At 46.5% G+C, this 27251-nt stretch overlaps 1 protein-coding gene across 1 annotated transcript in view; it reads right to left on the bottom strand.

Moving 5' to 3' along the window:
• Positions 1–27251, bottom strand: part of NALCN (sodium leak channel, non-selective) — a 2672759-nt gene that overhangs the window by 1004351 nt on the left and 1641157 nt on the right. The gene's annotated exons all lie outside the window — the stretch shown is intronic.

Below are 27251 nucleotides of genomic sequence, written 5' to 3'. Positions count from 1 at the left end.
CAGAGAGTCCAGCGGAATGTGGAGACAAAACACAGTTACTGAAAACGCAGAGATAAAACACAGTCACAGAGAGGCTAAAAACACAATCACTATAATCACCAGGAGGCTGGGTGTGCTGCTGGCACAAACCCTGTACTGCGGGGGACTCAAGGCTGCGGCGGTGTGGCGGAACTTCATGGGAAAGGGCTGGCGTGGACCGAACGTAGAACACGCAACATTAGCCCACCGAATGACAATAGGCACAGGGTCTTCCATAAGAATAACATACATCAGTCCAATCATTAACCCATATCATCTTACAGTACAATGCTGACATTCACGGGTGAATTCAGATTTCCTGCCACATCGTAACCTAGCATACAGTTCCTGTAAACCTCCGCCACCTCCCGCTCATAGGTAGCAGTGCACATTTACGACCAGGTATCCACCATCACATAGGCCCATAAACACTTTACACTTATATGGTCAATCCCCAAGTAGCAGTCCTGGGAACCTCCACCCTGATATATATTGGAGTGGGCTATTTCACTTTTCTCCCCTGAATAGTATTTATTATTTATTTATTTATTTATTTACGCAACTTTTATAGCGCAACAAATACCCGAAGGTGTCTCGGCGCTGTGGAGCAACAAGAGTTCATCATCCTACCGTCTTCTCACTGGTTAAACAGCCATGTTTTCAGAAGCCTACGGAAGCTAATCAGATTCGGAGCGGCTTTTATGACTGTTGGCAGAAGGTTCCAAAGTTTTGGAGTGGCCACAAGAAAGCGCCTATCACCCCAGGTAACTGATCTTGTACGTGGCACCGGCAGAAGACTGGTATTGGCCGATCTAAGGTGCCTTCTGGGGGTATAGAGCTGAAAGGCTTCGATCAAGAATCTGGGTCCTGTGCCATGTATGGCCTTATAGGCAATACAGAGGGCCTTAAATTTGACACGGCTCTCAACTCTCAGCCAGTGAAGCTGGCGAATAGCAGAGGTGGTAGATTTGCGGCGAGGGATATTAAGAAGAATCCTGGCAGCCGCGTTCTGAATAGATTGCAGCTTCAAGATGACACGCTTCTGAGTGTGGAGGAAGAGAGCGTTCCCGTAGTCTATTTTTGAGAAGACTAAGGTAGAGACCAGAGTCTTCCCAGCTGACGGAGGGAGATAAGGTAGCAACTTCTTAATCTTTTTCAAGATGTAAAGTGAAGATGACACAACCTTATTAACATGGTGGTCAAAGACCAGCTTGTTGTCGAAAGTCACTCCCAGGTTTCTGGCTTTTTCCACTGGGACAGGTGGATGGCCGAGCTTATCTGGCCACCAACCGAGAGACCATTCAGGGGAGAGTTTTCCGAAGGTCATGATCTCGGTCTTGTCCGAGTTAAGCCTGAGGCAGTTCAAGGCCATCCAGGTACTGACCTCGAGCATAGCTTTCTGGAAGTTGGCTGCTACAGTAAGGCCATCCTTGCTTAGCAATCCAACTTAGTATAGTCTCAGGGGCAATATTTGTGTTAACTAGATCACAGATGCGTCCCCAACAGTCAGTTGACAAGCAATTAGAAGTAACATAGACACTTCCAGTTGCAGGCAACTACCCCCCTGCCATTGTAATAGACACCCCAGTACACTGTGGTTCACCAACAGAAGACTCCTGAAGGCCGAGGGCCGCACTATGCAGAAAGTTGCTAGGTCATTTTATAGTAGGCATGTCAGAGCAAGTCAATGATGCCTAGCGCTGTGCTAGTCTTTGGTATCTGAGCGCTCAGAGTGCATAGGAGATGCACTACACTTATGTTGAGCCTGTAGTTGCCTGGGGAATCCAGTGCTGCTCTCGGAGGCTAGAAGACCTTCACCTTGCCATCCAGTGTGATTGTTAACCTGGCTGGGTATAGCATTGCGTACAGTACCTCCAAGGAGCGTAGGTTCTTTTTCACTTTGGTGTTTTCCCTGCGGGCCGACTGCACCGCATTGGTGTTGGTGAAGTCCGGCAAGAAGGACACCTTGTTGCCCTTATATAATGTGTTTTGTTTTCCCTCGCAAACCAGAGTACCGTGTCTCGGTCTCAGTAGTTTAAGATTTTTGCCACGATGGGGCGGGGCGGCGCGCCAGGCAGCGGTCTGGGCGCAAGGGACCGATGCACCCGTTCCACAATTAAAACCTGTGAGAGGTTCTCCGCTCCAATTAAATCTTTCAGCATAGTCTCGAAGTAGTCTTCAAGTCAATCTGTGTTTGTACTCTCAGGCAAACCCGTTATTTGTAGGTTACAGTGCCGAGAGTTTGCTTCGAGGTCCTAGTTTTTGGCCCTGATGACCTCCAGCAATATTCCCATTGCATGACATTTATCTGTTGTGCCATGCGCTTCATCCTCCATGGTTGAGATTTGGTGTTCTGCGGTTGTGAGCCTCTCGCCTTGCTTATCCAATGCTGCCATCATTTTGTCCATTCTGAGGGACAGATTGTCTATTTTGCCATCAATGGCTTGTAGGCTCTGTAGCGTAGACTTTAGGTTGGAGGGCTGTGTCTGGTGCTGTTCCAACTCCGTGTCTGAGTGCGCCCCCGCTGGACGACTCGAAAGGGGAGATTCGAATGACAGTTTTGACTACTGCTTATCAGACTTTCCCATGGTGATGTCCAAGTGGGTATGTGCAGCTACCATGCCACAGTCCCAAACACTGCAATCCTTTTTCTGGCTGATTGATTCTCTGTGCACCGCCTTTCATCCCAACACGGTCAGAGCCTGACACACGATACAGACCGCTGCGCGCTCACACCCCACACTTGTCTGTGGTGTTCGCCACTTTCTGCGTGCCTTACTGTGGTCGCCAGTAGGCCCCCGGGGGAACCCACACCGGGCCAAGAGATCGGCCGTCAGCTCAGGGCCTGTTTGTGGATGCAGCAATGATGACTCGGTCCACTGCTAGCTTTAATTCCGCTACTCCACTTATACGTTCCAAGTCTATTGCTTAGGCTCACTGTCCCGCAGCGCTTCAGAGGGTGCACCCTACACAGTTATGTCACGCTTATCGCTTCGTCACACCACAGCAAGGGCCTTCATGACTTCTGTTTAGCGCGCTCCGTGCACAGAGTAGGAGCGCCGTTGGTACATTGCCACCAAGCGGGCCCCCAGCGAGCACTGATGCCCCCCCACACTCTGCGCAGGGGTCTCACATGTCCGATATGCCTTCAGGTGGGCCCGTTCCAGCACCGGATATCGCTGCACCTCTCTCCCGGAGCCCGGAGGCCTGTATAGTACTTGTGCTCTCTTGTCACGGGGAGTCCTCTGTCGCATAGGCCCCACGTTCCTCTGTGCCCCACACACAACCCGGTGCCGGAGTATGCACACTGTCAAGCTGCCACAGTCAACAAGCTGATTCATACGCGTTGGGGCCGCTCACACTGCCCGCTCCCACTCTACAGCAGCACCGATGCGTTCAGCGGCAAATTATGTGCGCGCTCCACAATTGCATCTATCCACTTGCCATACTTGGCTGGGGCTTGAGGTGCGTTGCTGTAGGGTCTTGGTCCACGCTGGACGAGGCCCACCATCCCGCATCCTCATTTGCTATTGCACACTCTAAAGTAGCATCTATGTGAGCCCGCAGTGAATAGACGTTATCCACTTGCCTTTCCGCGTTGGCGCAACGTTGTCTATTGCACTGGAAGCCCACCAGAGTGTCTGCTTTTACGATGAGTTGCTGGTTGGTTACGTCCCCATCTTGCTCGCCCTTGAGGCCGCAACACCCGGGAAACTCCCAGCAGGGATACTAGGCTAACAATGCATCTGCTCATCACTGTTGCACACTAGGGGGTCCCCCTCCATGTCGTCTATGAAACGCTGTCAGCTTTGGGGTCCGATGGGCGATGGGTCCGCTGATATTGGAAGGATTGTTGGCCCGGCCAGCAGAGCCTCACTACAGTGTGGCCATCTTGCTCCGGGCTTGCTAGCTCCCCGACCTTACCCCCTATCTTGAAAGCCTCACTTCTAAAACAAGGATACCTATTCGCAAATGTAAATTTTTGCATACAGATTTACTCATGTGTAAATTATTCCTACACTTTGGAGTAAATCCTACTTTCGGTTATTCGCTATCTCAGAGTGTAAATTTACTCTAAAGTGTAGATTTACATGCCCCCACCCTCTGAAACAGGGGGTGGAGCCAAATATATGAGTGTGTAATTACTACTACCAACTTTTCACACATAAGCAGCGGTGTCCACCACCAGGGAGGTGCTCCCTAAGATACAGTGGGGCCGATTCACAGAACTAATCTGAGGTAAAATCCTAAACTTACTACTTTTGGTATTCATAGAAGACATTTAGTAGTAGTAAAATTAGGATTTTGTCTTAAGTTAGGATTTTGTCTTAAGTTAGGATTTTGTCTTAAGTTTGACTTAAGTTTAACCTAAGACAAAGCCTGGCTGATGAGGGGTGATGCTCTGAAACCGGTCCGAGGATGCTTTTTTCCAGTCCAGGGAGGGCCTGGCCTGGCAGTTCGGGCTGGACTGTTCCCATCGGGAACAGGGTCAAGACTGATTTGCATATGGCTCGGTCTGGACTGGAATGGGGAGCGAAAAAACGAAGGATTTAGGCCCAGATCTCTGTACTGGGATGAATGTTTGCCATTGTACAGCATTCTGTCCATCAATTGTTCTTTTTGCATTTGTCACCCTGAGTTGGACTGGTATGCCCAGACGTGGGTCCATGCTCTCCTTGCCACTGGACTTAAGCTAGCTTGACTAATGAGGGGTGATGCCCTGAAACCGGTCCCAGTATGCTTGTTTTCAGACCAGGGAGGATCTGGCCTGACAGTTCGGGCTGGAGTGTTGCCATGGGGAACAGGGTCAAGACTGATTTGTATATGGCTGGGTCTGAACTGGAATGACATGAGCGTCAAAGAAAACAATGGATTTAGGCCCAGATCTCTGTACTGGGGTAAATGTTTGACATTTTACAGCATTCTGTCCATCAATTGTTCTTTTTGCATTCGTCACCCCAAGTGGGACGGGTATGCGCAGACGTGGGTCCGGTGCTCTCCATGCCACTGGAGTCAAGCTAGCTTGGTTAATGAAGGGTGAGGCCCCGAAACCGGTCCTAGGATGCTTCTTTCCAGTCCAGGGAGGATCTGGCCTGGCAGTTCGGGCTGGACTGTTTGCATGGGGAACAGGGTCAAGACTGATTTGTATATGGCTGGGTCTGGATTGGAATGGCACGGGGATCAAAGAAAACAATGTAGTTAGGCCCAAATCTCTGCATTGGAGTGAATGTTTGACATTGTACATCATTCTCTCCATCAATTATTCTTTTTGTAAACACTCACAAGAGGTGATTTCCTCGTTCTATGTGAGCTGCAGAATGCGCACCGGCGGCGCAAAGGGCTTGTAAATAAGCCCCTAAATGCTTGCTTTAATACTTTAGAAAGTGCACTGTGATGTGTATGTGTGTGTTTTTGCATGGATGTCTGCATGACCCTACAAAGTCACAAAAGCGCACATAAGTTTCCCACCACACACACTCAAACACACACACATACACACACTGGAAAAGTGGAAAGCATCCTTAAAGTTTCCTGTGAGAGGGTCATACACCACGAATGGGCTAATTACTTCCTTAATACAGGAACTTGCAAACATATTGCTCTAGCATGTGAATTATAGAGGATAACAGTTTTCCCTTTAGCTATTTACTTCCAACTTAAACTGTAGGCAAATAAAACAAAACGTTATAACATGTTGCTGTCCCTGAATACAGAACAGGCACTGAACTATTGAATACACACAGACAGCTCGGCTGCCTAGTGATCTCTGAAACTGTTAAGCCTGCAGTTTCCTATATGTAACGCACCTCCAAAGTCAGACAAAATAAATTGGTGAATTATCTATATTTAGTCAATCCAGCCTTTGTGGGACCCTTGTGCACCAATTCGGATCATGTTGCAAGCCACACTGGATTGCCTATGCAAATCAGGGTACACCCGTTTCTGAATAAGTAGGTGCTCCAAATAGTCTGCATAACAGATACTGAAAAAGAGCTTTGCTCGCATTAGAATAAGGCAAACATTGTAAATTGATACTTGTAAGCGCACTACTCACCCGCAAGGGTCTCAAGGCGCTTGTACAAATACCGCTGTGGAACCCATCCTTGCTTTCCCTGTGAGGCGTCCACTCCTGGACGGAGGCCAGGCATCCTTAGCGTTGTGGGGGCCGTTGTGGAGATTAAGGAAATTGCAGAGTGGGACTCCATGATTGGTATAGGCACCGAGGCGAGAATTATCAGGTCCGTGGAATTTTGAGCCCAAGACCCGCCGAGGCGGGGAATTGAACCCTGGTCCCGGGCTAGACCTCTGCATCAGGGTCTGCCGCTCTAATCATTGAGCCACACTTCTGGCTGCCAGTGCAAACAGCTCAAGTTCCTATTTGTATGGCCTCTCACATTAAATATATATTTGGACTTTTATCCATTTCTAAAAATGTATGAATTTGAGTGTTAAACAAAGGGATGTATCCTACTTTACTGGCTGTCCCAATTTACAAAACGTTAGGCTATATATAACACTGCCAAAGTAGAGATACTTTTTATGTTTATTGTGTTAAAACGCTCCTGATGATCCAAAGAATGGTACCATTTGTTGGTAAAAGAATAAGACATTACTCATGCCATCCGTATTATCTTGGGAAGTAGTAATATGGACACACTGCAAACAACTGCTATTTGTGTCTTTTAGAATTGCCTGGATACTGAGCGATATACAATAACTCTCTCAGAAATGAGTGAATCACAAACGATTTATGGAATTGCTTTTTAACAGCTATGCTATTTGACGTTTATATTTTATGATAGTATCCTTTTTTATATTGTGCCTTATGAAGCTATTTATGATTTGTTTTATTTGCGTGTACATTGTGACAGCTGTGGCTATAAACAAAACATTTAATTGACTTGTGTGGCAAATTATAAAAAGGATTTATGAATTTACTGGGAATCAAGCAAAGTAGGAAGATATACAACTCAAATATAAAACACCTATGTATGGTTAAGTTTTGTTTCTAGGAAAAAGAAGATGCTAAGCTGCATTGGTATTTTCTCCTTTATCGGTCTCTCTATTGATCATTGATGTCTAGTCGAAAAGGTCATAAAATTAAAGATTGAAGCCCTGGTTACAAGGTTGACGGTTTTTGGTGAAGGTTACTGGGGGATAGAATCCCCAATTACAACTGGTATCCCCACACCAAAAACCAGTGATCATAAGTTTTCTCTCCTGAATGAGAAATTACCACACAGACACCTAGGGGGATATTTACAAGTCCCTGTCGCCACCGGAGCATCACTTTTTGGACGCCCCAGTGGCATAGCAGCATTTCCCAAATTTACAAGGGGAGCTAAGCCACTTAACATGGCTTAACGCCACCTTGTAAATATGCCCCTTTCAGCCAAACTCCTCTGCGGCAAAGGGGCGTGCAATGGGTGTTGCAGTAGGCGTTCAACCGCAACACCCATTGCTTATTTATGCTGCCCCAGATTTACAATGGCTGAAGACGGCTGGAATGCCAGAAACCGGTCCTCGGAAGCTTGTTTCCGGTCCAGGGAAGACATGGCTTGGCAGTTCGGGCTGGACTGTTCCCATGAGGCACAGGGTCAGACTGATTTGCATATAGCCATGTCTGAACTGGGGTGGCAGAGTGGGCTAAAGAACGGTGATGGATTAAACCCAGATCTTTTGACTGGGTGTGAGTGTTTGATTGATTCAGATGCTCCGTCCATCACCACCCCCTTTTTTACCGCTTTTGGCCACCATAAGTGTGGCAGGGTTTGCTCAGACGTGAGTCCCTTGCTCACTTTGCCACTGGATTCAAGCAAGCCGGGCTGAAGACGGCTGTGAATGCCAGAAACCGGTCCTCAGAAGCTTGTGTCTGGTCCAGGGAAGACATGGCTTGGCAGTTCGGGCTGGACTGTTCCCATGAGGCACAGGGTCAGACTGATTTGCATATAGCCATGTCTGAACTGGGGTGGCAGAGTGGGCTAAAGAACGGTGATGGATTAAACCCAGATATTTCGACTGGGTGTGAGTGTTTGATTGATTCAGATGCTCCGTCCATCACCACCCCCTTTTGTACCGCTTTTGGCCGCCATAAGTGTGGCAGGGTATGCTCAGACGTGAGTCCCTTGCTCACTTTGCCACTGGATTCAAGCAAGCCGGGCTGAAGACGGCTGGAATGCCAGAAACCTGTCCTCGGAAGCTTGTTTCCGGTCCAGAGAAGACATGGCTTGGCAGTTCGGGCTGGACTGTTCCCATGAGGCACAGGGTCAGACTGATTTGCATATAGCCATGTCTTGAACTGGGGTGGCAGAGTGGGCTAAAGAACGGTGATGGATTAAACCCAGATCTTTTGACTGGGTGTGAGTGTTTGATTGATTCAGATGCTCCGTCCATCACCACCCCCTTTTTTTACCAGATTTACAAGGCGGGTGCAGCCCCATAAAAAAATGCCAGGAAATACCTGGTCTTAGGATGGTGATACGAGGAGACATTATTAATTTCTCCTCGTTTTTTGCTCTCTCTATGTGTGCTGCATTCTGCAGCACACATAAAAAGAGCAAATCGCCATTATTGACTGATTATGTGCAGGAAGGTGTCCCTTTCTGCACATAAACACTCGCCCTTGCAGTGCAGGCACCCATGCCACATGGTTACAGGGTGCCAGTTCTGGGGCTAATTAGCTTTTTTAGAGAAAGCGCTAGGGGAAACACAGGTGTGTGCCGTATTTGTGTGAATACAGTGCATCCTTGCATTCACAAAATGTCGGAGCACAGTGTTGCCAAATTTGGCGTAACATAGCGCACTGATTTTTATTTGTAATTATGGTCCCATGTCCTTTTCTAAATGGTTAACCCTTATTCCTTAGAGACAAACTTTGACTTTTAATACCTGTTCGGAGGCTTTGAAAAATGTCAGCTTGAGGGCTGGTTTGGGTGTTGAGCAAAAACAGGAACCTTTCCTTGGAAAGCACTTACTGCTCTTAGATCAAGCTGCAGGGTTGGGGCAGGGCCAGCCTGTGCTGCTGCTCACAGCATATAATAGGGCCTGGAATTATCAGGTCTGCAGTTTGAAGACCCAAAGATTCCAGACCCAGAAACACTTGAAAGTACAGGTGGCAGACCTCCACCTGGATTTATCATTCTGGGTAACATTCTTCTACTCATAATCAAGACCTGCTGATTTGGGGAAAAGGCTTTGTTGGTACTGTGATACTACTAATGTGTGAGGGATGGGAGAGGGCTGTCAGTAGAGTAAGACAGCTACTCTGTGAGGGGTGTCAGTGCCATCAGAAGTATGTGACGACTAATCTGTGAGGGATTTCAGGATATTTATTGTAGTGTGTGATTACTATTCTGATGTGTGTGAAGTGTTATCCATAGTGCAAGAATGCTTGTATGTAAGGAGTGTAGGAATGCTACTGCTAGTGCATGGCTGGTACTCTATGAGGGTGTGAGAGTGCCACTGGTAGTGTGTAAGAGTACTTACTATTAGTGTTTTGCTTTTGTATAATTAGTAGTATAATAGTTGCCCTCATATTTTCATTGAGGTCATGGCTGTCGAAATGATCTGTACAAATTTAATGATGGAGGAGTCTTTCTCTTGAAACAATGCTGCATCAAATGTTACTTACAGGAGTTCTTCTACTCTACTGGTAAGTTTTGAGGATCTGATTTCCTTAATGAGGCTGGCATACATTGGGCAGGCTGGTGTTAATAGCCCAGACTGTCCACCAGGGGCGGCTCCTCCGCAATGGTGGAGGAGCGTCGCCCCACTCGTCAGAGTCAGTCACAGAAAGGTAAAATGATAATGAAAACAATATGATTTTATTTTTCTGTGACTAGCTCTGACGTGTGTGCATGTTGGGATGGGGCCGGGCCATGACAGGCAAGTGGTGGGCAGGTATGTTTGGCCAGCCATTCTAGGTCGGCCTAAGATACATGTGCATTTCTATTTCTCCAACCCCGCTGTGTTCACAGCCGGGTTGGAGAAAAGGTGCAGGCTACACAGCATTGTCTGAGCAGCAGAGCAGGAGGCTAGGATCAAACCTGACGCTGCTCTCCCAGCAGGGGAGCAGCGTCAGGATTGGCTGAGCAGCCTCTGCCTTCCCAGAGACTGCTGGGAAAGCTCCTAGGCGGCCGTCTGCGTCGCAGGCTGTGATAAAAGGTACGTTTAAAAGAATAGAATATTTTCCCTTCCCCGTCCCCCCACCCATCCCCACCCTGCCCCCACACCCATCCCCACCCTGCCCCCACACCTATCCCCACCCTGCCCCCACACCTATCCCCACCCTGCCCCCACATGCATCCCGAACCTGCCCCCACACCCATCCCCATTCAGCTCCCCCACCTTCATGTTGTGGTAGCCGCCACTGCTGTCCACCTATTTACTTTCAAGAATCATTGCCCGGTAACTGCTGGCAGATTGCCCCCACCCACCAACGTCCTGCCCGTACAGATCACTGAGCACCAGTGGATGTGCTCAACCTGTTGTGTTTATAATTGTTTTACCAAGTACAAATTACACCAGTGGGCATAGTCTCAGCTCCCTCAACCCAGTCCCATTTGTGCTTACTGATCCAAACCCGATTCTCTAGGACTTTGTCTCTGACCTCTCCTAAACAGCTCTGCAGCTGACTCCAACAGGTGTTCTCTCTGGTTTATGGTAGCCTTAGTGCGACAACATTGGAGCCATTCCAACTCTTCTATCTGGGTGCAGTACCCTTCATACCCAGGGTGCATATGTTGTACCATGAGCTTATCAGGAGCAGCTGGTTCCTCTCTAGACTGTATCACTATACTGTACATGTCCGGAAGAGCACACCCTCACACATTCACAAAACAGCACCATAGTCACTTACTAGACGAACTAGTGTGATGCAGACAGCAGCCAACGCAGCAATTGCCCACTTGGATGAAGAAACGGTGGCTCAGGAGAAATCGCAGTAGTGGTCAAAACAAGAACTACCACAATCCCTATTTGATGGGAGGCAAGGAGCATTCAACAGCAGCTTGACCATTTGCTTGTCTTCTTGCACATGCCATCCACCAGCCCACTTCATATAGCACTGCATCATTGTGTTTGGATGCAGCAGTTATTTTAGGTGCAGGGAATCCATGGCACATCCTGCAACATTGCATCAGCTCTGCTGCTGCTGATACCCGTAGCATGATGTGCTATTGCTGTTAGGTTCAGTGGCGACCAGCGATGCAGCTGATGGAGATTGTGGTGCCATAGAAAAAGGTAAAGGGAAGATATAGCCAGTAACAAGACTGACTGACTTACTTCTTCAAGAACTTTGCAGTTTGTGTGGAAATGTGGGAAATTGATCAGGTGGACACAGAGAAATCAGTGGTGACTGGCCTCCAATTGTGGCAATCTGTCTTTTACCGTTGGTGTCCTAGGGCCATCATACTCTTTTATCAAAATGAGCACCAAGTGCACCCCTTTGGTTCACCCAAGGTGGAGAAAAAGATGAATGGAGAAGTAAACTGGAATTTTCAAGCCCTCGTGCAAAGCAATATTTGAAATTTTAAAGCATTCTGGAAACATTTAGGGGCGAAAAAACCTTTGTACATCCATATTTTTGTTTTGGCAAATTAAAATAAGCATTGATTGAATTACATTTGAGTCCTGTTTTGCCTAGGGATCTAAGGCTATATAAGTAGTGGGGTGTAACCACAAGACAAATTGAAAGAACTGTGCCATTATTGTACATTTATTTATTTATTTATTCAATCTTTATTTCGACCATTTGGTCATAAAAGATACACATACAATAAAATCACATGAATCTGTCACAGTTATTAAAACATCAATGCATGCTATTCAAATAAAAACCAGACTTTACAGATGATTGTTAAAAGTAAGAGATTCTCCAATCTACCCAGCATTTTTTAAAAGACGGCTGCGCGTATGCCAGACATTCGTTAAGAATTTGGAAAGTGCAAAAACAGTTGGGCCGGAAACATCGCTTTTTAAAATCCTGTACATCGGTACATATTCCCTGCCACCCAAATTCTTGATCAATGGCAGCAGCCAGTACTTTCTAGCTGTCTTGTATGCTGGGCTGAAGAAAATCACGTGCAAGTCATTTTCCTCTTTGTCAGCGCAAAGAGGACAGAACTTGGTAGAAGGGATTTGTGCCCAGGTACTAGTAAAGGACCGTAAAGGCAGAGTGCCGTATCTCCACTGGAGAAATAACTTTCTGGTGAGTATGGGGTAAACGGGATCAAGAGCTTTCTCAAATGTATAAAGATCCTTGGTTTGCAGGAATAAGGAGGAAAGGGACCCCTCTGTCTGGGTAGCTATAACCCTAACCCTTTTGTGCTCGTGGTACAGCTTCGCGAGTGCTCTCTTAGGGATTCTTGGTGCTGTATTAGCTGGTTCGGTCCACAACTCGGGGAGCCCCAAATCTGTGCAAACTGACTGGATGTTTTGGACCCAGGGAATACTGAGCGCCTTGGGGTGTTTTAGTAGTTCGACCAGTTCCGCCCTGTAATCGGCGAGATCGTCACCGCTCCATAGCCTGCGCCAGAAGGCAATGGGTCTTAGACTTATCTCGTCGGCAAGTGGCCGTAGCCCTAAATCAAGCCTCAAAGGGAGGAGCGGGGTGCTAGAGGGAAGTGCGGTAATTTGTCTTAAAAACCTGTTTTCTGTACAAGACAAATTCCGACATGGAATATGGCCCCACAATTCAGCCCCGTACAAGATCGCCCCCCTTGCCTGTGCCTTATATATCTGAATTAGGGCCCCCAATGGGCGATAGGTCGAACCGGTCATCATCCGTGTAATGCCCCTGGTGATTTGTACTAGTTTAAGGTTAGCCCTGGTTTGGTGGGTCTCCCAGGTCATGTTTTCATTGAGTGTCACGCCGAGATATTCGAACGTGGCAACTCTTTCCAGTCTCGTTGCTCCTAGTAAGGGATTCGGGCGCTGTTTGGGGCTTGGATTCAACACCATATATTTGGTTTTTGTGGCATTGATTTCGAGCCCTCTATCCTGACAGAAGGCCACAAAGGCATCAAGTATCTTTTGAATGCCCATAGGTGTCTTGGATACCAACAGCGTGTCGTCCGCAAACATTATTGCGGGCACACTGTTGCCATTCAGTTTAGGGGCATCTGTATAGTCGGTGGCATTTAGGTGAGCGAATATCCCGTTGACGAAGAGGCAGAACAGGGTCGGCGCCAGCACACAACCCTGTCTTACCCCTCTGCCCACGGGAAATCTATCTGTCAGCTCCCCCGACCTCCCACACCTCACCTGGGCATAATTATTATGATGCAGCCTCTGTAGGGTCAATAAAATGTCTGGTGGAACGCCCATCCCTGCTAAGATGGCCCAGAGTTTTCCCCTGGGCACGAGGTCGAAGGCGGCTCTTAAGTCCACGAAAATCGTGTACAGACTACCGCCCTCGAACCTCACTGTCCTCCAGTAGATCAAGTTCAGTCTGAAGACCTGGTCCACAGTCGATACCCCTTTCCTAAAGCTTGCCTGATATGGACTGAGGGCGCCCGCCTCCTCAATCCATTCCTGAAGCCTGTTCAGAAGAACCCTGCCGAACAGCTTCTGTGCTACATCTATCAGGCTAATCGGTCTGTAGTTGGCTGGGAGCAGGGGGGAACCTTTTTTGAAAATCGGGACCACCTCAGCCCCCAGCCAAGTACTGGGGATTTCCATCCCACCGAGGACACCATTGAAGAGGGCTACGAGGTAGGGCGCCCAGACGGTGGTCTCCTGTTTATACAGATCTCCCGGTAGCCCGTCCAGGCCAGGCGCCTTCCCCGAAGCCAGGCCTGAAATAGCAGCTGTAACCTCACTCAGTGTTATCTGATCCGCCTGCAAGCCCTGGCTCCCTAGTTCAATTGGCACAGGGGGTTCTCCGGACTCAGCGCTATATAGCGACTGGAAGTGGGCCTGCCACACTCCAGGAGCTATATTAGGCACCACTGCCGAATGTAGACTCCCTGATCCCCCATTCACCATTCTCCAGAACAGGCGTTGGTCTTGCACTGCTAGGGCCTTTGTAAGCTCCTCCCACTGGTTTTCCTCCCATTCTATTTTGGCCTGTGCGAGAAGCTTCTTATAGGCTTGTCTGCATTGCTTGAGGCGTTCCCCTCCTTTGCCCTCCTTAATTACTCCCAGGAGTTCTGTTTTGGCCCGCCTGCAGGCTATGTTATACCCTTGTGTTTTGCCTCGGGGCCTCACTTTTGGTTTTTGCATTTTGCGTGTAAAATGGGGTGCCGCTACTTTTATAAGTTCTTTATGGGCATCAAACAATTTACTCCTAATATCTGTTTTGTTTGCCACACTATCAAGGTCCCCGACAGTTTCCAGGATGGGGGTAATCTCAGCATAAAGCAGTGGGAGTTTGTCCTTGTTTGTGACCATATGCTCCCACCTAATTTTTCTCCTGCTGTTGTTTATCAGGAGTGTGGGATAATTCCCTGCCTCATGGGTCACTAGGCCCTGGGGTGCTGGGTGGACGAGGTCTAGCTCGAGAGCATTATGGTCACTGTCCATCCTATCAACTACCCTAAAATCCTGTACTGTTGACCACCTCGCTAATTGTACCAGGATATAATCCAAATGTGACTCCCTTCCCTGGCGATTATAAGTAATTTTGCCTGGTGTGTCGGAGTTAGTTCGCCCATTACACGCTCTAAGTCCATACCTTAACGTGATGGCAGTTATTTGCAACGCTAGGGGGGTCCAAGCTTTTGGAGATGGCACATCAACCCCAGGTACTGCCCACCTCTCTTCTTCTTCTGATAGGAACCCTTCCTGAAGGCCTGGGAGTGGCTCAAAGTGAGAGTTAAAATCCCCACCCACCACATAGTATGAATCAGTCGACAGTTCCAATAAAAAGTTCGAAAGTTCATTAAAAGTCGGTGATTCTTTTGCCCTTCCCATTGGCCTAGAATAAATATTGATCAGCAGGAGGTTGACTTTGTTTGGCCATGTTAGAGAGACCACAAGAATGTCGTCGGAGCTGCATGGGAGCCGTGTTGCCACACAGCCCAGGTGAACAGCAACCCATGTCGCAAGACCACCTGATGGTCGGCCTTTGCCTTCCCATCTAGCTGGAATAAAAAAGGATGCGTAGCCTTGATGCTCATAGTCCTCTCTGGCCCAGGTTTCCTGGAACATACATATGTCACCAGTTTCTATGTACTTTCCCCAGGCCGGCTCTTCCAATTTATTTGCTAGTCCCGCGATGTTCCAGGAGATTATCCTCAAATGTTCGGAGGTGGAAGATGTCATGGCATGAGGGATGTGGGAGGTAAGTCCATAGTCCATTTGCATTATGGAGCCTGCGGCTATGGCAGCAGAAAGTATGTGTGGCTCCAAGGGTCCCAGCTCCCCCTCGCCCACATGGGAGGGAGCCATAGTTATCCGCTCAGCAACATCTACTCCATCAGTGGCTAGGTGTGAGGATTCAATTTGGCCGTGTTCTGAGGCGAGTGTGTCATTCCGTGGGCCAGAGATAGCACCGGGGGGCACAGTGGAGGGATCCAAGGGGCCACAGAAGCCCGATACCCCTGTCGCAAATTTACTGACGGTGAGTCAGTCGACCCCATCCAGCCCGTTCAAACAGTTAAAACGGTTAAAGTCGCAGAAGGGTGTGTCCGGCGGTTGGAAGTACGGGCGTTGGACAAAGCCTTTATGATTGCGTCTGTCGTTCACCCTTGTCCAGCCATCGTGTGTTGGGGCCTGGTGCCTGGGAATTGGAGGAAAGAAAAAGGATACTGGGAGGGTCTGTATGGTGGAGTCAAGGGATCGGTTCGTCCCTCCGCAGATGTGTCGAACCGTGCCCGGATCTTTAAAGGTTACCATGATACAGTCCCCCACTATGGTTTTCCTGGTCTTCCCTAATACAGTCCCCCACTATGGTTTTCCTGGTCTTCCCTAATTGTACATTTACTAATAGGGAGCTGGTGCTTATCTGGCCCATTCACAATGGTATGTAAGAGTAATTTAAAGAGTACTCTTGCAGTACTACTTCTCTTACTCACAAATGCTTTTGTAAAATGGACCCTTCGTATTTAAACCAACAATAGCTTATTTGGATAACATTTCATACATAAAACATGACAACATGTATCAAACATTCATAATTTCATTTATAAAAGCAATACAATAGTAATGTGCAGACGGACACAGAAAAAACAATAATATATGCACAGAATTTAGGGCAAAGCACTAATATTGTAAATTACGGAGTGATCGATTTCGTCTGCATCTTTGGATAATAAACCAGGCATATTGATAATCATTGCTACAGTAATCACCATGAACTAATTTTACATTATCATGCAAAATATTATAGCCTTTAACATGTATCCTGCATTGCTCTTCCTATATAAAGGAAAAGTTCAACTCCTCCATGCCAGTTAATACTGGGGTCATGTGGTAAACTGTGGATTATTATATGATGTGGTTGTAAGATCTTGCCATGTCATAATGACACTATCTCTTAAAAGGTCCAATCAGGGCTATTTGTAAAACCGTAGCTCACTCCAGGGCAACTGTGGCACAGAGCAGTAGGTTTTATCAAAGGAACAAGTGTAAAGCATTAAGAAGTAACAAAGCAGTAAATAACAAGAAAACACAAAACAATACAAATCCAGTATCAATTTAGAAAAATAGGTTACATGTTTATCTTTGAATAATCACCTTGATGACAATCCACCAGAGGGTTCCAGAGATGTGAATTTTTAAAGAAAGAATAAATCCCTGCTTTTTACTCACTGCAATAATCTTCGTAATCTACTGCAATAGTGGTTTAGGGTTAGCCAAGACATGCCCAGAGAAGTCTAGCACAGGTCCAGTTACCACTTTTCTCCAGTTACAGGAAACCCAGAATAATCTTTGTAATCTACTGCAATAGTGGTTTGGGTTAGTCACGGCAAATCCAGCTAAGTCCAGCACAGGTACAGCTGCCACTAGTCTCCAGTTACTGGAAACCCAGAAGTTTCCTAACTTGCAATAACGTCCTTGCGGAGTGACCTAAATACACTCTGATGACTCTTTCGGGTGCATCAGATTGGGGGCAATTTGTGAGGGTCCGGACTTGGTCTCCCAGGCTCATCTTGATATTTAGCTGCGGTCAGGCTTCTTGGGGCTGGGCTCTCAAGGGTGCATGCTTCTCAGCTTTTATGGCCCTGCTGCAGTAACAGGGAGTCAGACAACTGACTCTTGACGTCACCTCTTATGTATGATACACATGTGCAACTTTTCCACACATTGGGCACTGCTGGCACAGTGCTCTGTTTGGTAGTCCTCAAGTTCAGCAGATGCATTGCAGCCTTTGGTGCAGCCTCCCTTTGCTGCACAAAGGCAACAGCAGAGTAGTCCTTCTTCGGTCTTCTCTCCTGTACAGATAAGATCTGAGTTCTGGGTGTCAGGGCTGCAGCTTTTATGCCCGCTATGAGCCTAAGGGGTGGTGGTGGCCAATGAGTTACTAGGTTTTCTCCCACCTTATGATGACTTTCTTTGAATTGAGGAATTTTGCTATCCCCGTGTGCATTATTCGCCCGCCTCCCACTATGACCAGACCCTTCTCTCGGTGTGTGGAGCTCCCTAGCCCATCCTGTAGGTGTGGCTACTTGGGGGCTGCACTCCTCCTAGAAAACGTATTTGACAACAGGTTTTCCCCTCTGCTCGAGATGCCTGTCTGGTTGCCTAAACAAAAGAACAGTCCTTTCCTCGTGTGACTAGCATTTGCCCTTCAAAGGTGGCTTTCACTTTGAATCTCGCCACCTTGGCTCACAACCACTCTGGCTATCCTGTCACCAGGAGGTCACACCTCTTCCCCCAGCAGGTCTTTTGTTTCCCTTTCTGAGAGTCATTCTCACCTTTTCCCAGGAGGGAAGCAAGCTGTTTCGAGGAGAGCAGCTGATTGTAATCAGAAATGTCTCCTGGAAAATGTTGGGCAAGAAAGTGGCAACTTTCCCATGAAGAGCAGGGTCAATCCTGATTTGCGCATGGCTGGGTCCAAACTCAGGTGGCATGGTGAGCAAACAAATAATGTATTAAACCCAGATCTGTGACTAGGGGTGAATGTTTACATTGTTCAGCATTCTGTCCATCATCTGTTCTTTTTGCTTTTGTTCCCCTAAGTGGGAAGAGCATGCCCAGATGTGGGTTCTGTGCTCACTGTGCCACTGGATTCAGGATAGCCTGGCTAATGAGGGGTGATACCCTGAAACTGATCCCAGCATGCTTGTTTCCAGTCCAGGGAGGACCTGGCCTGGCAAATTGAGCTGGACGGTTGACATGAGGAGCAGGGTCAAGACTGATTTGCATAAGGCTGGGTCCAAACTGGAGTGTTGTGGTGAGCAAAAAAACGATGGATTAAACCCAGATATCTGACTGAGGGTAAATGTTTGCATTCTTCAGCATTCCATCCATCATGGTCTTTTTGCTTTTGTCACCCTAAGTGGGAAGGGTATCCCAGACATGGGTCCGGTGCTCACTGTACTACTGGATTCACGCTAACCTGACTGATGTGGGTGATACCCTGAAACTGGTCCCAAAATGCTTCTTTCCGCTCCAGGAAGGACTTGGCCTGGCGGTTCAGGCCAGACTGTTCCCATGAGGAGCAGGGTCAAGACTGATTTGCATATGGGTCAGTCCAAACAGGGGTGGCAAGCAAAAAAGTGATGGATTATTCCCAGTTCTGTGACTAGGAGTACATTTTTGCATTGTTTAGCTTTTCATCCATCATCTGTTCTTTTTTGCTTTTGTCAAGTGGGAAGGATATGCCCAGACGTGGGTCCTGTGCTCACTGTGCAACTGGATTCAAGCTGGCCTGGCTGATGAGGGTGATACCCCGAAAGCTGTCCCAGGATACCGTTTCTGGTTCAGGGAGGACCCGGCCTAGCAGTTCAGGCAGAACTGTTCCAATTAGACGCAGGGTCAATACTTATTTGCATTTAGCTGGGTCCAAACTTGGGTGGTGAGGTGAGCAAAACAATCAATGGATTAAGCCCATATCTGTGACTGGGGGTTAATGTTTGCATTATTCAGCATTTTGTCCTTCATCTGTTTTTTTTGCCTTTGTCGCCCTAAGTGGGAAGGGTATACCCAGAGGAGGGTTCCATGTTTACTGTGCCACTGGATTGTAGCAAACCTGGCTGATGAGGGGGGATACCCCAAAACCAGTTCCAGGATTATTGTTTCCGGTCCAGGGAGGACCTGGCCTGTTAGTTCGGGCTGGACTGTTCCCATGAGGAGCAGGGTCAATGCTTGTTTGCATATGGTTGGATCCAAACTGGGGTGGTGTGGTAAGCAAAAAACAATGGATTAAACCCAGATCTGTGACTGAAGGTGAATGTTTGCAGTGTTCAGAATTCAGTCTATCATCTGTTCTTTTAATTTTCTAAAGTTGACATTTGCAAAACAGTTACATTAAATTTGACTAGAGCAGCTGACCTTAATACAACAATCTCGTTGATACCTTGAAGCATGAGATTTAGCAGTCCCATTTGGAATTTAGTATGACTGAGTTGCCGGCTTGTAACTCCATACTAGCCAATAGTGGCTTCAGCCGCAGAGTCAGATACCACACTAGATGAGTTGAAATGGGTAAGTACCCCCTCTAATGGAGTGGTAAGAATGTGAGCAAATGCTTTGTAAATGCTGATTGGAAAGCCGTCGGGACCAGGGACTTTACCATTTGGAATACGTTTGATTGCTTATAGGCTCTCTTTTTTAGTAATTGGCTTCTCCATTTGTAGTCTATCGGACTCCGGAAGTTCCTTTATCAGAATCCTATTTTAGAACTCTAGACATGACTCTTTAGGAGAGGGTTTAGAGGATGTCTAGAAGGAAGCTTAACATTCCTTAGAAATGTCTGAAACATCCGTTGTTTCAGTTTTCAGGGCACCATAGTCTTCAATTGAGGAGATACGGTTAGCATTCCTTTTAAATTTCAAAGCAACAGCCAGAGATGTTCCTGCCTAAATGAGATAGAAAATATGTTTTTCTTTTTGGGATTGAACCAATAAGTGAGCACATTTGCTAACAACTTTCTTATATTTAAGAGATTTGAGGTTGGACGTAATAGTGGGGTCCCTGGTAAGTTTAAATAACAGTTCTTTGGTCTTTACTGTTCTTTGATAGTGACTGGAAAATGTTATATACCCTCTGTTTTGTTTTTTCACTGTACAACTGTTGAATTTATCTCTAATGGTACATTTAATGGCGTCCTAGAAAGTTACAGGGAAGATTCACAGTCTGACTAATCATGATAAAAGTACCCCAAAGTTCATGCGCAAAGAGTGGTTCTTAGGTTGTGTTGGGTTCACTTGTATGGAAACTGTGATTGCAGCATAGTCTGAAAATAACAATCAGTTCTATTGTGGGAGACATAGAAGAGTGCAATAGAGAGGGCTTGACCAATAAGGGCTCGGCCAATGATTAGTCAAGGCACGAGAAAGTGTTGTGTGGGGGAGAGAAGAAATAAAACTTGCTGCCTGTTGCATTATGAGGCCTCCAAACATCTGACAAGCCATGGGACACGCACATATTGCATATGCTCTTGTGAGGATGGGGTTGCTTATTGCCTATAAGCTCCAATTGTAAGTGTGTTATCAACCATTTACCATCCTCAGAAATTATGGAAAGTCCTGACCAGATAGAGATCAAAGTAAGTACACCATTTTTCTTTGACGGGCAGCAGCACAAGTTAAATCTGCAACCCATCCTTGTCTCATCGATATTGCTTCTTTATATGATTTATTTTTTCCTTCAGGGACTTGCCTTTCGATTTAAGCCCATAGTGTGTACTGAAAACACCTTCAGGGTGGGCGATTAGGAGATTTAGGAATCTCAAAACTCAACAAGTATATTAGATGGGAAAGCAGAGAAGCGACAACAGGTTGTATTCTGGATAGAGCACTATTCCAATCTCCTGGCTTAGATGCAGAACCAAAAACAGAAGAGAGCAACACAAACGCACTACACTGATGAGAAAAGAGTACAGCGAAGAAGAAAGGGAACTTTCCTGCATTGGAATGTGTTTCTCATAAAATCTCGTAAGATACAGATATTTATGCCTTCCCAGGTGAGGGGTTTGATCCTCTTCATGTGGGCCAGGATTAGCTCAGAGTGTTGATGTCACCAAGGTTTAAGGATTAGTGGTCTTGGAATAGAGGCTTTTTTAGCCTAACAGTAAGTCTTCTGTAGGCTTGCTCCAGTTCAAAATCTTTTGCAAATGTAAATGTATTTATATAGCGCAACCTGTCACCCAAATGGCACCCTGGCGCTTGCTTAGGGAACCCGTCCTGGTATTCCCCTGTGAGAGGCCCCGGCAGGGTGTCCACAAGGTGAAAGCCAGGCATCCCGTCGCGAGGGGCCGTCGTGGAGATTAAGCAAGCTATTGCCCAGAGTCGCAGAGTGTGACCCCGTGAGTTGAGTAGGCACCGGCGCGAGAATTATCGAGTCCGTGAAATTTTGAGCCCGAGACCCGCCGAGGCGGGGAATCAAACCCTGGTCCACGGTCGATCCCAGCTTCCGGGTCTGCCGCCTCTAACCACTGAGCCACACTTCTCCACAATGCAATATTGAGCATTGAAGGTAGTCAAGATTCTAGGAAGGCAGTCATGGAGGGGGCATTATCCTCAGCACCTCTGGGGAATCCACAAATTCTGAGGTTGCTTCTCCTGTTTCGGTCCTCGAAGTCAGTGATCTCTTATTTCAATAACGCCATCAAGGAATCAGATTTCTGGAGCCGATTGTCCTGGGCATTATTGCAATCATCCAAAGAGCTGATTCTTCCCTCAGCATTTGTGACTCTGATATCCAAATATTTAAGATATTTTCAAATTCCAGCGACCTCTACTTGTAAAAAATCAGTTTTATTTGGTACTTTGGGCAATGTTATGAACGACGGTCAGTTTTTCAAGATAGCATCCAGGGTGGATGAGTCTTCAGGTTTGTCTTTCACTGCTGAGTATGGGACTGGCGGTTCTTGCCTAACTTTTTTTATTCTTCCTCTCTGGTAGGTTTAGGATCCGACATTGTTACAGATCCGGGAGAGAGCACTTGATGAGAAAAGTAGGGAACCACCAGGAAAGTATAAAAGCCTGTTCATAATGAGAGCTCAGGAATTATACCAGATGTGCAATGCCGAATCAAGACGTTCTTGAATGCCAATGCTCCTATAGGTTTCTATATACAACTAATAGAATGAAGTAGGTTACACAGAGTTACATGGCCCACATATGACAGTTAACTCCTCATATCATTATCTAAGACGAGATGTGTGAGCCATGAGCAGTATTGTTCCATGCAAGGTAGTCAGTTACTGGAAGTCAACTTTGCAGCTGGCAAAAGGTAATCCTGTAAACATTATGATGTATGACTGGTTTAATCTAATATACACGCTTCTCCATGTTAAGTGAACAGCAGCAAAAAAAGAAAAGGCAATGCTGATGAAACTGTGTCACTGCACTTAGACTCACGAGACAATGAGGACTTTGACTTCAGTGAGGGTGTCAACCGGGAAAGCTGTTGCTATCCATCCATGCCCAGTCGCACCCTCCCACCCCAATTCAGGAGTCCACCAACACCACAGCGTTAGGTGAAAAAAGAAGGTAACTGCTGCTTCCTCTTGTAGAATCAGCATTAGACTGGCGATAGGCCTCAGAGGGTGAAGGCAGTAGACTCATGCAGCCTGTGTCTGCCATTTACATAGCCGGTCTCATGGGCTCCAAACTTCGCTCACGGTGCTGCTGCAGGAAGCCTGGAGTTCAAGAGGGAGCCACCATGTTGCTTGACCTCCAAGCCACACACCCTCTCCCAAGATGTGGTCCATTTAACTGAAAATTATATGGTTCTGGTGAAGTAGTGTATTCTCTCTGTGCCTAAAAATATGTGAAATGTAATTGTGTAATTCAATGTTTGAATCCTTATGTGAGCGATACAATTTTGTTCTATCTCCCAGTTCATCTATTAATGTACAGTGCTCTGTTTTCCTCCAGCCAGCAGTCTATATCAAAATCAAAACATCTTTGCGAGAGGAAAACCTATGAAGAACAATGTGGACTCAGTGCCACAAAAGGAGTCATGGTACCAAAGTTCCTGTGCCTGACATAGTTGTTATCAGGCTACAGTGGGTCCAGGGGCACCAATTATATGAGGTATGCAATATTACACAACTAGTGTAAAAAGAGCATGAACTGCTGCCATGTTTATCTTGCAACGTGACTTCAAATCAAAAAGGAAAGTGGCAGAGAGCTTTGGGAGCTGACAAGAATGTAGAGGAAGGGTACAGCAGACACTTGTGAAAGGAAACTGTTTTTACATGTGTAAAAGCCACTTTTTTGACATTTGCTAAATCACCGAAAAGTATTACTATAAAGCCTGCAAGATCTAGCCTCTTATTTAAAAAATAAGACGCAAAAGTATATGAAAAGCTTCCTCTCCAATGCAGAGACTATTTCCTATGAGAAAAGTCTGTTTAGCCCTGTTGTGAATACAAAAACAATATTTACAAAGAACAGGCTTGGAAACAGCTATAGAACGCATCCATGTACTGTTAGAATATTTATCACAAGTCTAGGACAATGATGAACATTGACTTCTCTTCAATATATTGCAAAGATAATTTTATAAATATTGATTTGTCTCTGTCTTAAAAGTTGGAAACTAAATAATTTGGTTATGACGGGCTCTCTCTTGACTCTAGAGACTGTGATTAAGGAGAGTGAACAGCTACTCCTGGGAGAAGACACTAGGCCTGGTCCTGTTAGCACGAATGGTGGCAGAAGTAATTACTGGCTGCATATCTTGGAATGGGGGAGTGGAACAAAACTGACTTTCAGAGTAGAATGTTTATACTAAAAAGTGTTATAGCTTTTTGAAGTTGCTTTGCTCCAATCCAGCCTGTCTCTGCTGCCAGTGATGGTTGAAGGGTCAGCTTGGTGGAACACTTGGAGTCAGTACCAGCCAAGGCTAGTTTTCAGGGGGAGTACTGTCTTTTCAATTGGATAGCCAGTGTAGGAAGTCTGACCTTCACAAGCTGGCTGCAAGGTTGTACTATTTTGAAAGCCTGTGAAAGCGGGGTTTTCTGGGAGTACCAGAAAACAAGAGACATGATGGCTTTTCTATGGAAATTGTCTTAGGGCTGGACCCTCAGTTGTGAGTACCAAGTGTGGTTTGTCACCATTGCTTCCCACCATCAATTCCTCAGATCTGAAATTAACTTAGGAAGAGAAGAAGAAGAAGAAGAAGAAGAAGAAGAAGAAGAAGAAGAAGAAGAAGAAGAAGAAGAAGAAGAAGAAGAAGAAGAAGAAGAAGAAGAAGAAGAAGAAGAAGAAGAAGAAGAAGAAGAAGAAGAAGAAGAAGATGAGGGTGCCTGTTTGCTGTCTGCCTCGAGAAGGACACCAGGAAATCAACGTATCCTTGTACCATTTTGGTGGGAGAGCTCTCAAGGGTCAGACCAGGTGGACCACTGTTAGCTTCAGGAATAGAAAAGGCTGAAGAGAGGGGATTCTCTATAGAAGAATAGACCGGCCAGGTGGAGTGCACTCAACTTTGATGAAGCCTTTGCTAGAGTGAGTAGTTGAGCTGGTCTCCTATAGCTGAACAGTGACCTGGTCCTTGGAAGCCCCCTCAGGTGCCTGGCAGCTGTTGGAATGACCAGGAAGAAGTTTGACAACATATAAAAAAGTTAGGAATGAGTCATTATTTTGGTTTCCAGAGGGCCCCAGACAAAATGTCAATGCTCCCCAAAAAATATGCAACCTCATCAGATCTGTTGGTTTGTTCTCCTCAGAGCTTTGGGCATGAAGCTCAAGGCTACAACAGGACGATTGAAATCAAATATCATTCAAAATGAGAGAGCAAAAATGTAATAATCATGAAGGTGAAACTTTAGCTTCTGATAAGGGGCCAAAGTTATCCCAGTGGCAAAGTGACCTCAGCATCTAAATTTCCCATGTTTGTTTTTTGGGAGCTTTTAGTATCAGAACTGAAGGAAAAAGTCCCTTCCAGCACAAAAACACTCCTGCTTACAAAGTAGGCACCTTTAAACCGTGGTGCAAGGGTGCCTGCGTTAGCCGCGGTCCGGTCAGGTAACAGCAGTGGGGCCGAGTTGGGGGGAGGGATTTCGAGAGATGATGCCAAGGGAAAATTAAATAAATAATTAACTTTCCCTCTGCATCGTCCCCTGGAATCCCCCCACCCGGCCTCACCGCCCCACTGCTGTTACATACATGGACCGCGGCTAGTTAGCACTAGGCTGCACATTGTGCACCAGTTCAAGGAAAAGACAGGACTGCATAATATAATGTTGAGTATTGTGCATTCCTCCCTTTCCCTATCACGCAGCGTAGAGCAGCGAGGTGGCTTGCTGTGTGATTTTTTGATAAATGTGCCCCTATATATAACAGGTATTGGCAAAGCCAATAGGTCAGGTGTAGGTGTCAGCCTTTTGTCTTTGATAATGCTTGTTGTCAGAACCCCTTTCAGAGGGCCTCAAAGCAAGCTGGGATTACTGGATCCAACTGTGGGGATTGAGGTCTATTTCTGGGGCCTGATCTACTATGGATCATGAAAAACTGGGTCAAGTACCCTTTCTGCACTTCACTCTCAATGGTAGCTATGGTTGAGCAGTCCTAGGCTCCTTCCTGGAGAAGTGTGAAAACAAGTCGGTGAACATAATTTAGAACTCAAAACATGTACAGCAGTGTCAATAAATCAATGTCCAGTCAAATACTTATTTTTATAATAAAAATAAGTATCTTATTTCTAACTCTACGCATTCAAAGCAATGTTATGTGATATATAAACAATAACACATTTCCCCATGAGGTCAGGGCTCTAGTACTTAGTTAGAAATCTTTATCCCAACTGCTCTTCATAACATGGCAGGAGTTGTTCCACATTTAATGGTGGCTGCAACCAAGGAATGCTCACTAGAATGCCTTAACTCAAGCACCTACTCCAACTCTTTGTAAAATAGTTAAAAATGTCTTAGCGCCACAGCACCTTCAGCAGCCCCCTAATTAGTCTTCCTCACTCCAGCACCAAGGAGGCTAGCAATGTGCCGCAGGTACTCTCATCGCTCTGGTCCTGTTTGGAAAGTCAGCTGCCCACAGCAGTTCTGCCTTAATCCTCATTGCTTTGTCCTGACCTATAGGTCACGGCTCACATTTCTTGCAACCACTTAGATATCAGTAGCTCCTTCTGGCATACAATAAGGACGTAGCATTATAGGCCAAGGTGCTATCCCTCACTACACCGTAGTCCTCACCATGGCAGCTCCTCCTGGTATATAGAGTAGCCACTAGGCTCCACAAGGTTTCAGTCTTTCGGAAGTGGCAATAGCTTGCACAGTGGCCCCTCCAGGCATAAGGGACCACAGGAACAGGCACGAGCACGGGTACACTCGTCCTACACGGCATTCTTTTCATGGGTATCTTCACAGCGGCTCCCTTCTAGCATATGAGGGTTGCTGACTGGAGCCTGCACATATGCAAGGAGCTGATCGATGCAGCAGCTGTCTCCTCATACCAGGAGTCTACTTGCTTCTCCTTTCCTCAGATTGCACACTGGTCTTGGCAAGCAGGCAGGCAGGCACTAGTTCTCCTGGATCCAGAGCAGATGTCTTGGTTTCCCTGGATGATGCCCCCTCCCCAAGAAGGGAGAATACCAGACCTTGGCCCCTAGTCCTGGTAACACACAGACGTCTTGCAAAGCTTCCCCTCCTCACACAGCCCATCTGTCTACTTGGCAGATGACAAAGTTTAACATTACAACCTCCTCTTCTTATAGTCCATTTCCAGACACCAAGTATGATTTAGGGTCTGGGCCTTTGAAGTTGTATGCTTTTTTTGTAGCGTACACTTTTCTTTTCGTTCTTCCTCTTGAAAGGCTATCTGTTACAGCAGGTGAGACTCCAAAGCTGATAGTCCTACAACACAGGCCATGAGAGTGACTAGAATTCACACCTTGATGTCAGCTACAGCGATATGTGTATGCAAAGTTTAATTCCAGCTCCCAGCCCTACTTGTTATTATTTCCTTATCAGACCCATCTCCTTCCTGAGATGTGTTCCCATTCCTTGTGATTTATCACTGAATCAAAGAGCGCCTTTTGAAATGTACAGGGGGCATCTCTCGCTCCCTTTCTCCATTGTGTCCTACCCAGCTAACTGGAATGCGCAATACACAAATTTGTCTGGTGGGTGGGATTTCTCTGCTCCTCATGTCTTCGCCAGATTG

Source organism: Lissotriton vulgaris, chromosome 8 (genome assembly GCF_964263255.1).
Source record: "Lissotriton vulgaris chromosome 8, aLisVul1.2, whole genome shotgun sequence".
Classification (NCBI taxonomy): domain Eukaryota; kingdom Metazoa; phylum Chordata; class Amphibia; order Caudata; family Salamandridae; genus Lissotriton; species Lissotriton vulgaris.
This window is presented reverse-complemented; position numbering and strand designations above follow the sequence as displayed.